We start from the raw sequence: 16,219 nt of genomic DNA on the forward strand, positions 1-16,219 counted from the left end.
GCGGATTAGAAGTCTGGAAATTTCTCCCAAATTGCATACCTTATTTGATAGTTGAATGTCAGAGGATCTGACATAAAGGGCGGGAATAAATGGCAGGAAGAGGCTGGCGTTCCTTTGGGCAGCTCGGCCACCAGCAATCGGACACCCAGGAGACACCATCTCCGTATTCTACCTTTGCCTGGGTGCAAAATTGCTTACTATCCGTTTCACAAGTGTGCAGACAAATTGAAAGTCCCATGGGAGAACTAATGAATCCTTATAGAATTCTTTGAGATCCACAGATGAAAAGGACTGTTTAAGTACAAAGTATTATGAGCTAACAGTGGAGCACACTGAACGAACAGGATTCTCCCAGAGAATAAACTATGTCCTGGGAATAAATTCAGTAATTGTGGAAAATGCGTTAAACATTTTAGGTGAAAAGCCATAATTACTGATAACTCTTCAGCTGGCAATCTTCCCAATTCTGGAATTATCTTATTAGTTCACATCCTGGGATGTTTGTGGACCTCATACAGAATTTCAACATCTGTTTCATAGAATCATTGACTCTCAGGTCTGGAGGGGTCACCTGATCCTGACACCCCTTTGCTCATTAAATGCCCTCTGTGATATCTATGAAAAAAATGGCAGCCCACCCCATGCTCAGTTTCTCCAGCTGGGCACTGATTAGCCCCCATTCTCACTTTCTTCTGTCTAAAGATAGTTTTTTCTTTCTTTTTTTTTTTTTTTTTGCGGTACGCTGGCCTCTCACTGTTGTGGCCTCTCCCGTTGCGGAGCACAGGCTCCGGACGCGCAGGCTCAGCGGCCATGGCTCACGGGCCCAGCCACTCTGCGGCATGTGGGATCTTCCCGGACCTGGGCACGAACCCGTGTCCCCTGCATCGGCAGGTGGACTCTCAACCACTGCGCCACCAGGGAAGCCCTAAAGATAGTTTTAAAAGTCCTTTTTACCACCTTTTGCATCTTTGCAAGCCAAGGTTCATTTAAGGCTTCCGCTGTCCTAAATTCCTTCTCATGTTCATCCTTGGTTATTCACTCTTCTCTATGGTTTTGCACATCTTTCAAAATTCTGATCCCACTGGTGAGGCCCCACATTTTCTGCAATCATGACTTAAAATTGTTTGTGCAGATGTGCACACACTTACCCAATGGTTTTTTGTGCACAGTGACTTGCCTAAACTCAAAAAATAAAGCCTGACATGACTGCAGGGTCAATATGATTCCTATAAATTCTCAGAGAGTGGTTCAGCAGGTCACTTCGCATTACGCTGAAGAGGTCTTCTTGAGATCGATGGAACTGATGTTACAGTATCAGTCCCTGGCTCAAGCCAACAATGAACTGTTTGTACCAGAGAGTGTAACTGGTTTGCATAAAGTAATGATGGGACTCGGGACTGGCTTCCCATGCAGACCCAAGGCCTCCTGCCAGTGCCCTCAGTCATGACAGGGTGAGGCGGAGCGTGAGTGGCTCAGAACAATCGCTGCATGTGGGCCTCTGGAGAAACAGATCACAGTAGCAGCCACACAGGGAGACCTCAGGCTGGCACTCTGCCGGGAAGAAAAGACAATGACGGAAAGAAAGACAGGAGCCAGGAGAAATACGGCCTCATGGAAATACGTCTTGGCTAAGGGAGGGGAAGAGGGGTGATATACAAAGAAACACGGGAGGAATATTCAGCAATTACTCAAGGTGTGCCTTTCCGCAGTCTCGTCCCATATTTGGACCCCCAGGTGGACATCCAGTGTGTGCTTTTTTTTTTTTTAATAGTTATTCATTTATTTGGTTGCTCTGGGGCTTAGTTGTAGCACGTGGGACCTTCGTTGCTGCGTGCGGGATCTTCATTGTGGCACGTGGGATCTTTAGTTGTGGCATGCGGACTCTTAGTTGCGCCATGTGGGATCTAGTTCCCTGACCAGGGATCGAATTTAGGACTGCAAAGTCTTAACCACTGGACCACCAGGGAAGTCCCCATCCAGTGCATGTTTAAGGAGAGTCTTAAACCTTTAGGTATGTGTATTATGCCTGGGGGCGGGGAGATTGCGGGCAAGAATGTGCACGTGTGCACATGAGTGTCTGTCTGGAAGGGAGGGCTGCCTGTAGGCCAGGGTGGGGCTGGCATGTGCTGGTTTATTCCCCCTTGGCTCAGAGGTTCAGGTAGGGGGAAAAGTACAGGTGGGGTGGAGTAGGGTATGTACCCATTGCAAAGGTAGGGATCTACCCCTGAGGTGCACACTCCTGAAATCTCGTTCAGAGAGGTAACAAAAGGGGTGAGTCTGCCACACATGAAAATAGATGCCCAAGTGTTTACACTCTAGAATTTTACAGTGTAAACCAGGAGGCAGCTCCTAATAATGTGGCAACAAAACAGTAAATGTTGAAGCTGTGGCCTCTCAGCAGGCATGAAAAAATGGTTGATCTTGGATCCACGGGCAGCCATGAATACAATGAGGAAGTCATAGAGGAGGAATTATCCAAAACGGAAGTTTCAAGGTCACAGTGAATTTTTCTTCTTATCCAAACGCCACAGTCTCAGGAATGCCATTCCGTGAGCACAGGCTGTGAAATTCCACAAAAATGGAATTCTCTCCACATGGGATCCTCAGTTCACTGAGGTTTTCACCCCACATTTATTTGTGGGGGGAGCGGCTGAGGGGAGCTCTTGAAATTCAAGCTCTTCCCAGAAAGAGTGCAGAACTGACCAGGCATCCCAGCTCATCTGAACCCAGGCCTCTTTCATGTATTTGACAAAAAGAGCTAACTCTCTAAGACCATTTTCACATTAGCCACGTATTTAACTTTAATGTTCATATAACAGTTCAATGGGATATTTACCAATAACAAGAAATGTTAAAAGAGCGCTTTCAAAAATAGTAATTCAGGCAAAATACTACTCCCCACATGGGTGAAAAGGAGGCACACTCTTCTCAATCAACCTCAAAGATCATCCTGTTTGGGGGGGAAGGAGTTATATTTTTTTCTACTCAGAAAAATTATTTGAAATAATCTGATGTGGTTTCACAAAATTGGTTGGATCCATCGCTAACAAATGGCTCAAGAAACACTGTCATGTTTCAAGAGAAAAGTAAAACTGTTATATGGGGGATTTCCCTGGTGGCGCAGTGATTGGGAGTCCACCTGCCAATGCAGGGGACACGGGTTTGAGCCCTGGTCCGGGAAGATCCCACATGCCACAGAGCAACTGGGCCTGTGTGCCACAACTACTGAAGCCTGCGCGCCTAGAGCCTGTGCTCTGCAGCGAGAGAAGCCACTGCAGTGAGAGGCCCGCGCACTGCAACAAAGAGTAGCCCCCGCTCACTGCAACTAGAGAAAGCCCACGCGCAGCAATGAAGACCCAATGCAGCCAATAAATAAATAAATACATTTATAAAAAACAAACAAACAAACAAACAAAAAACCTGTTATATGGCCATGATGTCGTGGGTGTAGGAACGAAGGTGTGTGCAGGGACAATGCAGGAGGCTGCCGCCCAGTGCTGGGGGCCCCAGAGCGGCTGCCTGGAGGGGCTGACACGTGACTGAGTCTTGCAATGCAGGCAGGGGAGGAGGGGGCAAGAGATCGTGCCAGACAGAGAACAGCGACGGCAAAGGCACAGAGGGACCCAACAGACGGTGGGTCCAGGAGTGAGGAAGGGGCCTCGCGAGATGAGGCTGAGGGTGGGGGTAGGGAAGGGCCACAAAGCCCTTGGAAGCCAGGCTGGGAGGCTGGATTTAATCCTGGGGGAGACAGGGGCCTTCCCGGGGAGTGACGTGGCTGGACATGCATCTAATTTTAGGTGGAAGGTGGTAAAACTAAAAACTACAGCAGGGCAGGGAGATTGACCAGAAGGTTAACATAATCAGCCAAACACGAGCAACAGAGAGCAAATGAGTCAGCAGAAGACTTTTTTTTTTTTTTTTTTTTTTGTGTGGTACACGGGCCTCTCACTGCTGTGGCCTCTCCTGTTGCAGAGCACAGGCTCTGGACGCGCAGGCTCAGCGGCCATGGCTCACGGGCCCAGCCGCTCCGCGGCATGTGGGATCTTCCCGGACCGGGGCACAAACCCGTGTCCCCTGCCTCAGCAGGCGGACTCTCAACCACCGCGCCACCAGGGAAGCCCAGCAGAAGACCATTTTTGACACCAACTTCTTTGTCTCTCTATACAAGAACCCGTGTGACACCACCCTCTGTGCCCCGTGGAAGCTGACTCTATGTTCATTTTGAAAACAACAAAGGGAAGGGAGTCCTGTTTGACATTTTTGGCGGGGAGCTTGACCTTTCAAGCTGAACCACTTATTATCCGATTTTCTTTTCCATCAGAATCTTTGTGGGGGGGTAGGGGCAGTGCTGAGAACGAGCGAACGAGAAGCTTCTGTATGGGGGAGCTGGGGGCACAGAAGTGCACTGCTAACCTCTCCACACCAAGCATTTTACTTCTCCTAGACATCTGAAAAAATCTTGACTTTCATACCAATGCAGGCGAGGCATTTCTAATCGCTCTGCTAACTTCAGGACAGCCTGCTCATTAGGAGCCGGGTAAGAGGGCAGGTACCAGCTGATAGCAAATGGAATTCACTACTGACCTTAAATTTAAACGAGATCCATGAAGAGGAAGAACTTCATATTCTGCTAGACTTCGAAGCTCCATTATCTTCCGAGTCATTCTGTCCTGGAAGAAAACAGCAAGTGGGCTCGTTAAATTACTCATATGTGAATGATTGATTCACACTGCATTAAACGAAGAGCTGACATTTCATGGACAAGACGAAGTACAGTTCAGAACGAATTACTACCGTGACGATGCATGCAAAAGCCTGATTTCTGAAGTTTCATTTATGCAGATGACAGATCACCTGACTGTCCATTTTGGTGATCAGGTCAGCTAAAGCGTCATTTAGTATTGCTGCACGACAGTAGCAAGAAAGGGTTATAAAGAGAAAAGGTTGCAGGTCCTGTATTTGATTCAGACTCTGCAGCTGAGACACGTTTTCAGTGAAATGTTATCTCCTTGCTGGTTAATACGATCCAGCAAATGTAAAATGAAGGGGTTTAAAGTTCATATTTGTGATCACAAAGTCTTGGGAACGGGTAGGATTCTCCTTCATAGATGAAGAAATAAGATCCAGAGAAGCTGTCCTACCCACAGTCTAGTGGCCAGTTACTGATCGAACCACAAGTTCTTCGACCAGTGCTCTTTCTGCTACATCAGACTTCATTTAGGTGTCGGCGTTCTGAAACAACACCTCTTATGAAGACTTCTGAGTCACAAAACACTTTAAACGTCACGCTGATTTTAAACTTATTTTGTAGTCTTTTAAAATGCGGAAGTCATTTTCATTTTTGCAAAGAAATTCTAATAATGAGCTCGTCTCTACTTTTCGTGGAGAAATGAGTCCCACTAGGGTATGACAAAACCAACTCGCCCCATGACCTTCCCCTATCTTCAGCCAGAGGCTGGCCTGGGCTAAACCCTAGAAGAAATTGCTCTCCCTGAAGGGCTATCTGTCCCTGGCTCCATGGCACTTGGAAAATCTCAGAGTGCTGAGTGGCTGGAGGCCTCAGGCTGATGGACTTCAAACCTCTCATTACTTAAAGAAAGTGCAGTGCAGTTCAGATCATCAATTAAAAGGTGAGCCAGTTGGAGAAAACCAGAAAGAAACGTGTTAATTGAACATCTGTTGGCACTAGGCCCTGTGTTCTCTGCTTTAAATACATGATCTCATTCTGTTCTCACAACTGTCCCACAGGTATGCCTGGGCACCTCTCCATTTCACAAATTTTACAAATGAGGCTGGGTTCTTTGGTTCAACTAGTATTTACCTGAGCATCTGCTACCTGCCAGGCACCAAGGTGGGTGGTCAGTCTACAAAGGAGAAATGGATAAGCTCCGCCTCCTGCCCACAGTGAGGTCACAGTCTAGCAGGGATGGGGCAGCGGGGAGTCAAGCAAGTTAGTCAGAACTATGTTGTTCCAACAGCAGCTTGTAGCCAACTAGATAGAAGATCATGAAACCAGTTTCGTGGGTCTTGAACAGCACTCAAAATAAATAAATGAACAAAGTAGAACAGAATAGCACAGAACGGAAAATATCGGAGAGCATGGAGTAAAGGTAAGGCAACTCACATGGATATATGTCTACATCTCTGTATCAATCATATATATACATCTGTGTGTGTTGATTTGCAATGGAAAATATATTTCCTTTTGTAGGTGATGGTGGAAAAAATTGTGAAAGCTGTCAAGTTATAGAGCAAAGTGACAAGCACTCTGTTAGAAGGTCATGCAACATGGGAAGCACACACAGGAGGGAGCGAATTTGCACTTAGCTCCAGAGTAAGCTGGGGACAATTTTGGTTCCTCACCGAAGACAGGTCTCTTAAGGATGGGATGCCCACATCTAATGCTCAAAGCTAGGAAGAGCTTGAGAAGGGCTGGGGTGAAGTTTCCAGGACTAGAGAGGAAACGAGAGTAGAGGCCCTTCTCCCACAGTCTGGGAAAGGTGGCACCCATGAAGCCACAAAAGGCACAATGAGACCAATGGAGCCAGACTCAAGAAGAGGGCATTAAACCTCAAGGAGGTGGAACCCCAATCTAGCCCGAATTGCTAGAACTGTGGAAGCTGCTGGAAGGTCTCTCAACTCCCAGCATCCCACTGTGAAGAGAGTGTAGGAGAGTGTGGAAGGGGGAAGCCAGCGAGCCAGAAGTGGGTTCCTTTAAATGATCTTAATCTCAAGAACAGCGCCTCCTTTGGGATGACAGGTTACTGCGACCTTCCTTAGCAGGATAAAAAAGTTACTCAGTTTTCTTTTCTTTTAACACAACTTCCTTCGGCCATATTCTAGATACCATGCTTACAGGTTGAGGATTTGTGGCAGTCCACTGGATGGCCACGCGGAGATACTTTCTCAGGTGTCTGAGTATGGACTCAAGGTGAGAGAAAAAAGATCTTCCTGTAGAGTAACCTGAGTTCCTCATGTTGTAAGCCTCTCTGATGTGGGTTTAAGAGACTATGCAGTAAGACCTAGCTCAGGGGGGCGGCTAAATTCACCGTGTCATTTTGGTGACTTGATTATTGCATATTTATTTTTTAACAAGCAATGACATGAGATAATGTCAAGATTAATTATCTTATCCGTTATTTAACCCATATTTTTTTGTGGTACAGACTTATGTGATGGTGACAAGCACTGGGTACTATACAAACTAAACAGCCCCAGAAATGTATAGAAAAGTAATGAATAGATGTTTATGTTTTATGTTTCTTCACCCATCACCTGTGTCTTTAATAAGTTCCTCTTCACTACCGGCTGAGGAGAGAGTACTAGCACATGCTGAAAGCAGGAGAAATAATTAGGGAAGGATTTTTTGTTCTATTAAAACAGAGATAGTTCATATGAAAGCATTTCATGCACTAAATGTTACTCTGCAAGTATTCGCCATTTTGTTTTTATTATCATTATTATTATCAATGCTAATAAGCTATTATCAGGTAAAAAAATGTAAAGTATTAGTACCCACAAGTAAATGAAATTATATTTGATGGATCCTGAGTATGATGTTTTTCACACCTTTTTATTTTTACACCAAGGACTCAGGTTTAACATTTTCAAGAATCAAGATTAATAACAAGACAGAGAGTTTAATAAGTAATCATTCTTCATAACAGAAGTATGGATGGACTTTTTAAGTTTTATTTCTCTTTATTTTTTTGGCTGCGTCAGGTCTTAGTTGTGGCGTGTGGGCTTCTCTCTAGTTGTGGCGTGCATTTTTGTTTATTTTTCTCTCTCTCTAGTTGTGGCGTGCGGGCTCCAGGGCACGCGTGCTCTGTAGTTTGTGGCTTGTGGTCTCTCTAGTTGTGGCACGCAGGCTTAGTTGCCCCGCGGCATGTGGGATCTTAGTTCTCCAACCAGGGATCAAACCCACGTCCCCTGCACTGGAAGGCAGATTCTTTACCACTGGACCACCAGGGAAGGCCCTGGATGGACTTTGATTAATAAATATGATCTTCACCGTACAGACGGAGAAGCTGATGCCTTGCCCAGCATCACGTGGTGGCAGAACCAGAATAGAAAGGCAGACCCTGTCACACCAGAGCCCGTGCACTTTAACGTCTAAGCTTGCTCGTGATTTTGGTTTTGGGTTTGCTTTTTCTTACAGAGCCGTAGCTGATTTCTGTTCTTTGTCCAGAAGAGAGATGATCATATGTAATGTAGTGATTATATATAAGCACACACGTCACAAAATGGTGTCAGAGAATGAAAATCTCTCCTTGAACATCAGCCAGACAACTTCAACCTTTCCATTGCTAGTCTAGATTCAAAAGAAGCTTTTGGTTTCTTAGCCTTTTAAATTATTTCTATCTTTAGGTTTTACCATGTTTCAATTAAAATTAGGTGTTATCACTATGTTTGCAAAAAAAAAGTCTCAAAATTATAGCTAACACAAGGTAACTTGTGAGCGAGTGTGTGGCTGGTAGAATTTAACTTAAATAATTTAAGTCCTACTTAAAGGTCATTCAGTAGATAAATTATAAGGAGTTAGAGGAAGTATCTACAGTTTTTAAAAGTATTAAAAGGTATATTAAATATTTTTAAACAGGCAAATTAAACTTTTGAATCTAGAGATGAAGCACAATTGAGTGATAAAACTATTCAAAGTTAAACACAGGAAAGTGGTCACCACAGAAGGGGCTGGGGGAATGCAGTAGTACAGTTCTGTTTCCTGGCTTTGGTAGTTCGTTAAGCCATACACTCAATTTGTGTGGTTTTCTGTATCTGCGGAGGTTTTTATGGGGGGGTGGGGGGCGGGAAGAGGACTCTGATGGTACCAGCCCCATCCGTGGGGAGAAAGTCTTTTTTGTTAGGGGTGGGGCACGGCTTATGGGATCTTAGCTCCCGGCCCAGGGGTTGAACCCAGGCCCCTGGAGTGAAAGCATCAAGTCCTAACCACTGGAGCGCCAGAGAATTCCCTTTTTTCTCTTTCAAACTAAAGGGGGATTTACATAATGAAATCATTTGCTTGAAATAGGGAACTAACAATATAATAATCAACTGTTATTTCCAGGTCTGGTAGGACAAAAAGAATGACAATTTAAGCCTACGTTCCCTTCATTTGTTATACAAATGCCGCGTTTTGAGGGGCTCTGGTGCAGTGTACCTGTGTCAGTCACTGAGTGGTCTTAGGTAGTATCGGGCTCCTTCTAAGAATGTGTTCAAAATGATTTCGATGGCAAGTAAGTCTAATCGATTGTACCAACAGCTGGAGGTTTTATGAGCTTTGGAACGAAATTTTTAAGTAGATGGTATCCAAAAGGCACAAGTTCTTCAGCTTTATTTCTTGCTTTCAGGTTTTAATCAAGTTCAGAGCAGCTCCAGATCTCCTCCCCCACCAGGAATAGTCAAGATAATCCCCAGGTAAATTCTAGCAAACACCAATCCAGGGCCGGCAGTCCCGTTCACTGCCCAACACCTGGGTCCGGGCTCCCAGCCAGCGCTGGCGAAGGCCTGTTCTGTGCCTCTTGGCCTGGCTCTGCGGGCGGGGGAAAAGCACAAGCAGAGGACACAAGCCATGCTGAACCCTCCCAGTTCTCCAGGCTCTCACTTCGCTCCTTTTTCTGTAGCTGAATAAAACAGTTCTCCCTTTTCTGTTTATTTGCACAGAGGGCTGTTTAACCTAGGAGCACAAAGAGTGGGGTGAAAGCTACAACCACGTGGCCGAGAATGATTTCCAATCACAATAAACACACCCAAAGAGGGAGGAAGATGGTAAGCGATCTATTTCCTTTCTAACGTTCTTTAAAATAAATGCAGGGCCCTGGAGGAGCCAGCCTGACATGTTTCCACGAGATGAATAAGTGTGAGGAAGCACAGATCCTTGTACACTACCTGCGCTGTGCCCAGGCCCCAGGCCAGGCCACAGTTCGGCAACTGGGTCCCCAGTGCCTGAGTATCTGGAGATTGTCTACAATGCAGTCGTCTGGGCTGCTTTCCCTTCCGTGAGCCCTTGGCAGTCTGACATGTAAGAAGATGCTCTTCTCTGACATGTTCTGCAGAGCCTCCTGCATCCCCCGAACTGAGTCTCTGGCTGCTGAGAAGCTCTGTGACGGTTTACCCCAGCCATGGCAGACCATGCCACAGCGGAGAGCAAGCCTAAGCTACACTGTGGTCTGTTGCCTTTGGAAGCTATTTCCCCTGAAGCATGTGAGCAAAATCCACACCAATTTTAAAGCAACATGTGACTGTTGTGAAAGAATATATGGAACTATATTCTCTTCATCTGCTTCCGTGAGGCCATTCCTTCTAAAGGCTGAATCTACGTGGCTTTCTGCATTACTCACTCTGAACAAGATGCAAAAATGCCCAGCACCACGGCGAGGGACACATTACACACTAGGAGGCCTTAAAACATCACCACTAGGGCTTCCCTGGTGGCGCAGTGGTTGAGAGTCCGCCTGCCGATGCAGGGGACACGGGTTTGTGCCCCGGTCCGGGAAGATCCCACATGCCGCGGAGCGGCTGGGCCCGTGAGCCATGGCCGCTGAGCCTGCGCATCCGGAGCCTGTGCTCCGCAACGGGAGAGGCCACAACAGTGAGAGGCCCGCGTACCGCAAAAAAAAAAAAAAAAAATCACCACTAACAAAACTCTGGATTCTCCCATTGCTGTCAGAAGGCAGGATAAGAGCATAATCTAAGTCCTTTAAAGGGAGAAAAACTTCTCTCATTCTTAACATGAAAAGACACCCCCTACCCAACATCTAACACTAATGACCTGGCTATAGGAGGGCTCCCGTCAGATGATTTAACCTTGCTAGTCTATCAAGTTCCCATCCTAAACACCTTCCTTTGTGGCTAAAAGCAGGAGTCTGTGAATGCATTGAGCTGAAGGCCAAGGGGGACATACAGTAGCTTTACAGGGTGACCTGTTGCTATCACTAGTGCTGCTTCTTAGATTTGTGCAGTGCACAACCTGTGAGGCCACGTGTGGCAGCCCTGATTATACTTCTGATGTCACAACACACTCTTTCCTTGTGTATTTGCATATTATTTATATTACAAAATGAATATGTATATTACATATTCTATATAAATCAGTTCCTTCTATCCTATGTCCACATAAATCTTATTGGTTAGTCAACTCTTAGTTTCATTGTTCTAAACCAACATCAATAAGTTAATTATGCTTTAGTGCCCAAGTCTTAGGAACTCCTTTCCTTTTCATCTCTGAATATAAATCTACTTGAAAGTCAGACTTAGTTTCACTGGAGTCAAAAGTGATCTTTGATTTCCCCCTCCCATTCCACTGGTCACCAAAAATTGGGCTAGATGTTAACGCTGCCTTATAAATATTTCTCAAGTCTCCACACTCTCAGGCCTTCTAATATTTCCTCCAGATCATTACAGTAGTCTTCTAACTGGCCTTCCAACTTCCAGTCTCTCTCAATGAATCTGTCACATGATAGCCAGAGTTACCTCCTCAAACACAGATAGCTTTAGACCATTCTTGTTTAATGGCTCTATATTCCCCAAGAGGTAAAGTCCAAACAAATTGCTGTGATGTAGGACCAGTTTATAGTCCAATCAGCTCATCAGTCTGGGCTAAAATAACTTCCAATACCACCCAACATCCATTCAGGCATCCATTCAATGAAAATTCATTGGGCCCTCTTCAAAACACAGTGGGATTCAGGAAGACTGAAGAAAGTCAGTAAAACCCATTCCCTGACCTCAGGGTACAGACACCTGGGCAGGAGATACAGACGTATAAATAAATAATTATAATCGACCATCATAACTGCAATTTGGCCCCAATCCGGTGCACCAGTCTCATATTCAGTGAATTCCCACTCGCCCATTTTCAAACTGTGTTGAATTTTTTGCTATTTAGAAACGTGCCAGGTTCTTTCCTACCTGCATAGCTTTACTTCATCTCCAGGGTTTGGAATGCCCTCCCTGAGCCTCTGCCCAGTGAATTCCTATTCCTCCTTCAAGACTCTGCCTAGTATCCCCACCTCTGTAAGGCCTTCCCTGATACTCCCAGGCATAACTGTTAGCTTCTTTTTTAGGGCTGCCTCTTCTTGGTTTATACCTCTACTCTAGCAAATTCCTACATCGTGCTGCCATCGTTGTTTAAATGTCTGTGCTTTCTACTGCTTTGAGGGCAGCCCCTATGTTTTAAGGACTTGTGGCTTTTCTAGCTCCTCACCTACCACTTGGCACACAAGTGGATTAGGAACTAAATGCAGAGCGGCAAAGGTCAGCCAGGGAAAACTGGCCCTCAGAGGGAAGGGCCTGAGGCAAACCCCACCTAAATCAGTCACCCCTTGCGTGCTGTCCAAGCCCCTGCCTCACTCCTGTCTGCTTCCTAGTGTGGGGGAGGATGGGTTCTTTGTGTCTGAGCTCATCCTAGGCCACAAAGAGCTGCAGTCTCAACAGGGGACGGAGTGGGGTAGCAACGGGGAAAGGACTGCATCACTCTGAACAAGGTTGATTCTTTGGGCTGCAGTGGATCTTTGCTGTGTACAGCAGCCAACTCCAGTATCTTTTGCTTCTTTTGATTTTGGTAACCAAGAATCTGGGCTCCATGGAAGTGGCTTCTAGAAGTGGTAAAGTTTGCCTGGAACCAATATATTAAGGCTACTGAAGTAAATATGAAAGAAGAAATGAGGAACCCATATTTGAAATTAAGTACAAATGACCTTCCTTCTTCCCTCCCTCCCTCCCTCCCTCCCTCTCTCCCTCTCTCCCTCCTTTCGTTCCTTCCTAAATGTGGAAAAACTAACTTATATGACTGGTAGATGTCATTTTTATATATCTGAACACATTATTAAAGAGTCCATTAAAAAATCCATTTCCACCAAGTGAAATTAATTAATTTTAGAGTCATTCATTTTGTCTTCATTTATCCCACAGAAGAGAGTAAGATGTGAAAGTTGCCCTCAAGAAATTCACAGTCTGGAGGCCACATTTAGTTCATTGATAGCCCTGCCTTTTCCCCCAGAGTGAGACATTTCACTCCATAGATAGTTCTTATGGAGGAACTTTAATTAGTTGATCAATTAATTAGCCCACAACTCTCTCTAGGCTAAAATTGGTGACTTTTCCAAGAAAAGTTACTGAACTGAAGCCCAAACAATAGAAAACTAGACTAGAGTGTGTATGTCTGCAGATTAGCGTCTGTATACAAATATTCATAAATACAAAGACAGGGGGCTGAACATGACACAGACATTTCCCACTGCCATGGCCGCCATCTAGATCAGCCAAGGGGCCGGGGGGGCAGGTGGAAATCGCTGCTGCTCACCTGGCCAAAGGCAGTGGTGGGGAGCATGGTTTCCTCCCCAACAACTGGGGTCTTGCAGCTCATCCTCCCCATGACCTGGGGATTCCCTTCACTCTGCCTCTTTCTCCATGGATACTGGGGGAGAAGAACCTTCCATGCCTGATCCAGACCTCAACCTGCTCCTTTAATAGGTTCGTTAGGGAACCACGGACCGAAACCACCCTCCTTGGCCAGGCACCATGATAACCACTTGCATGAGCTGTCTCACAACAGGAGGTCCCGATAAGGAACATGGTGTTGCAGCCAAACACCAACCGGGAGAAATCGGGAGGGGTCCAAAAGAGGGAGGAGACACCAGCCCATAATACTGTCCTGCCAACAGCCCAGAATCCTTCACGCTGGACTCCATCTTGGCTGAGAATTTCATGTGCCACCAGGAAGGACCCTGAGTCAGACCAAATACGGGCCAAGCAAGATGATTGGCCAGAGACAACCTGGAAACTAACACCATCAGCATACAACCTGAGACTGCAAGCCACAGGGCAGAGCAGTTCTCCTGGGTGCCCTACCCTGCTGCCCTCCCCCCGGCGCCCCTTCCCAATAAAGTCTTTTGCTTGGTCAGTACTTGTGTCTTCTCGGACAGTTCATTTCTGAGTGTTAGATAGGAGCCCACTCTCGGGCCCTTCCTGCAACAGGTTCAATTCCTGGTCCTCCCATCTCACCAGCAAAGGCACAGAATACAGGCTTGCCCCCTCCTTGAAATGGTCTGATGTGATCCCAAGAGGCTCCAAAAAACCGGGTGTTATTTCTACTCCTTATTATACTAACTCCATCTTTTCTCTTCTGGAGGTCACAGCAGCCCTGTGTGCAGGGTCTGTGATGGGCCAGCTTTTGGGTCCTGAAGCCTCAGTAAATTGGCTTTGTGGGGTATATCTTCATTTCACAAAAGAGAAGCTGGAATTCAGAGTGGCTTACCCAAAACTATTCAGTAAGTCAAAGCCATTCTGGTAAGTTATGAGGAAAACCAAAGCTATGTTGTTAAAGTTTGAGAAAAGCACATTCCAGAGCCGTGGTTTTCTTCTCTGCACGGCCAAGGGCCAGATAAAGCACAATTTGCCTCCATTTTTTTTCTTGAATGAAGTAAACAACACCAATTTTGAATTCATTATGTCAAATTAACTTCAGAGAAACGAGGAACACAGCCCAAGAAAGTACCATTAGGGAAAAAAAGTTTCAAAACTACCGATCTGCCGTATGCAAACACACAGTCTTCCAAACTGAAGGCGGCGTTTGCCCAGAGAGCAATTTCATCTTGCAGAGACAACCCTGTCCTGGGGCAGGAAGAATTTGAGTAAAAAGGCGCAAGCATCAGCATAAGTCCCAACTTCAAAAGAAGTATAATCACCATTTCCAGAAACTCTCTCCTTCCAGATCAACAGGGTCCCCAGGTTGAAGATGAGTCACCTCCCATCCCCAGTTTCCCCCAAACCACACATTCCTCTCACTGTCCTCGGCAGTCATTTGCATACGTTCTAACCTAAACTGGGGCCATTTATAAAAGGGCTTGTGTTTAACTTTATTCAATTCCAGTGCTTTCTTCCAGCTACCCAATCTGTACGTAATTAAAATCATATTGAGGCAAACGTTGAATGGTATGAAAAGTTTTACCATATGTATACAACTGACTAGCTGTAGAATTTGGCATGTCTGCAGTTATCCCATTAAGAGGGGCGAGCCTGGCTTATTTTGGAGTATACGTTATATGTTTTGGATCGGTCCTGTTTTTTTACTTCTATTAAGGCTGTCTGTGATGCTTAACCCTTTGTCAACGGTTGCCACATATGTGCTCCTGCATTGCAACAATGAGGACCACTGAACGCTGACTCAAAAATTATTTGGCTCCTTTGAAAATTTTCCACTTTCTGAACCCAAATTAGCTTTCTCAGTCTTGACAACAAAGGCTGAGCAGATACTATCAAAGCCTCTGGGATAGGGTGGAACTGAAGGGAGAAAACGCAGATGGAATCATCGCTTCCAAATCCTAAAGGCAGAGGGCACTCCTTAAAGCTTGACAGAGGTAATTTTAGGACAAAAAGAGGAAGTACTGTGCTACTGTAGATAATAAAAATATGAAACTTATGTCCCACGAGGGAGCAGATAAAGTATAAAGGGATTCAAGAAGGAGTTAGCAAAGGTCATGCTGACAGATCCACCTTTGAAGAACATTCCAGACATTCTGAGACTGAGACCAGAGAAGGAAAACCTATCTTTCCACCTTATCACATGCCCCATTCCACCCACCCTCCTGCACAACCATAAAAAACTGGAGGCCTTTGTCGAGGAAGAATTCTAGCTGGATGGGCCTCTGGTCTGATTCTCCAGGTCACTGTACTCCTACTTGAGGTAATTTGTAGTTAGTATAGTTGCAAAGTTGCAATTTTGCTTTAAGATATTCTTCAGTATAGATTTCAGAATGAATTAAAGTCTCTCTTAACATGTGACGTGAAGAAACACATGTTCTTAATCTGTGGGTTTAAAATTGTTTTCGAATTACATCAATGAGACATAGCCTCAAAAGAAGAATCAGGCCACCAACCCTCAAACACTAGAGTATAAGAGCAGTGTAGGATAATACTACTTTCCACAATGTCTTACAACAAATCAAGCATTAACGTTATTTGAAAAGGGACCTTCATCTGAAGTTAAGAACAAAACAAAACAAAAAGCAACAGAAGAAGTTGCATTTGGGGCTTCCCTGGTGGCGCAATGGTTGAGAATCTGCCTGCCAATGCAGGGGACACGGGCTTGAGCCCTGGTCCGGGAAGATTCCACATGCCGTGGAGCAACTAAGCCTGTGCGCCACAACTACTGAGCCTGTGCTCTAGAGCCCGCGAGCCACAACTACTGAAGCCCACGTGCCACAATTACTGACGCCCGCAT

The 16,219-nt window shown here is 45.5% G+C and overlaps 1 protein-coding gene across 1 annotated transcript in view; it reads right to left on the reverse strand.

Annotated features, from left to right (window-relative positions):
• Positions 1–16,219, reverse strand: part of SCAF8 (SR-related CTD associated factor 8) — a 191,471-nt gene that overhangs the window by 13,515 nt on the left and 161,737 nt on the right. The window contains exon 21 of the transcript XR_009533938.1: positions 4,585–4,670. The gene's annotated coding sequence lies outside the window, so the exon portion shown is untranslated. The remainder of the gene's footprint in view (positions 1–4,584; positions 4,671–16,219) is intronic.

This window comes from Mesoplodon densirostris, chromosome 12 (assembly GCF_025265405.1).
Source record: "Mesoplodon densirostris isolate mMesDen1 chromosome 12, mMesDen1 primary haplotype, whole genome shotgun sequence".
Classification (NCBI taxonomy): domain Eukaryota; kingdom Metazoa; phylum Chordata; class Mammalia; order Artiodactyla; family Ziphiidae; genus Mesoplodon; species Mesoplodon densirostris.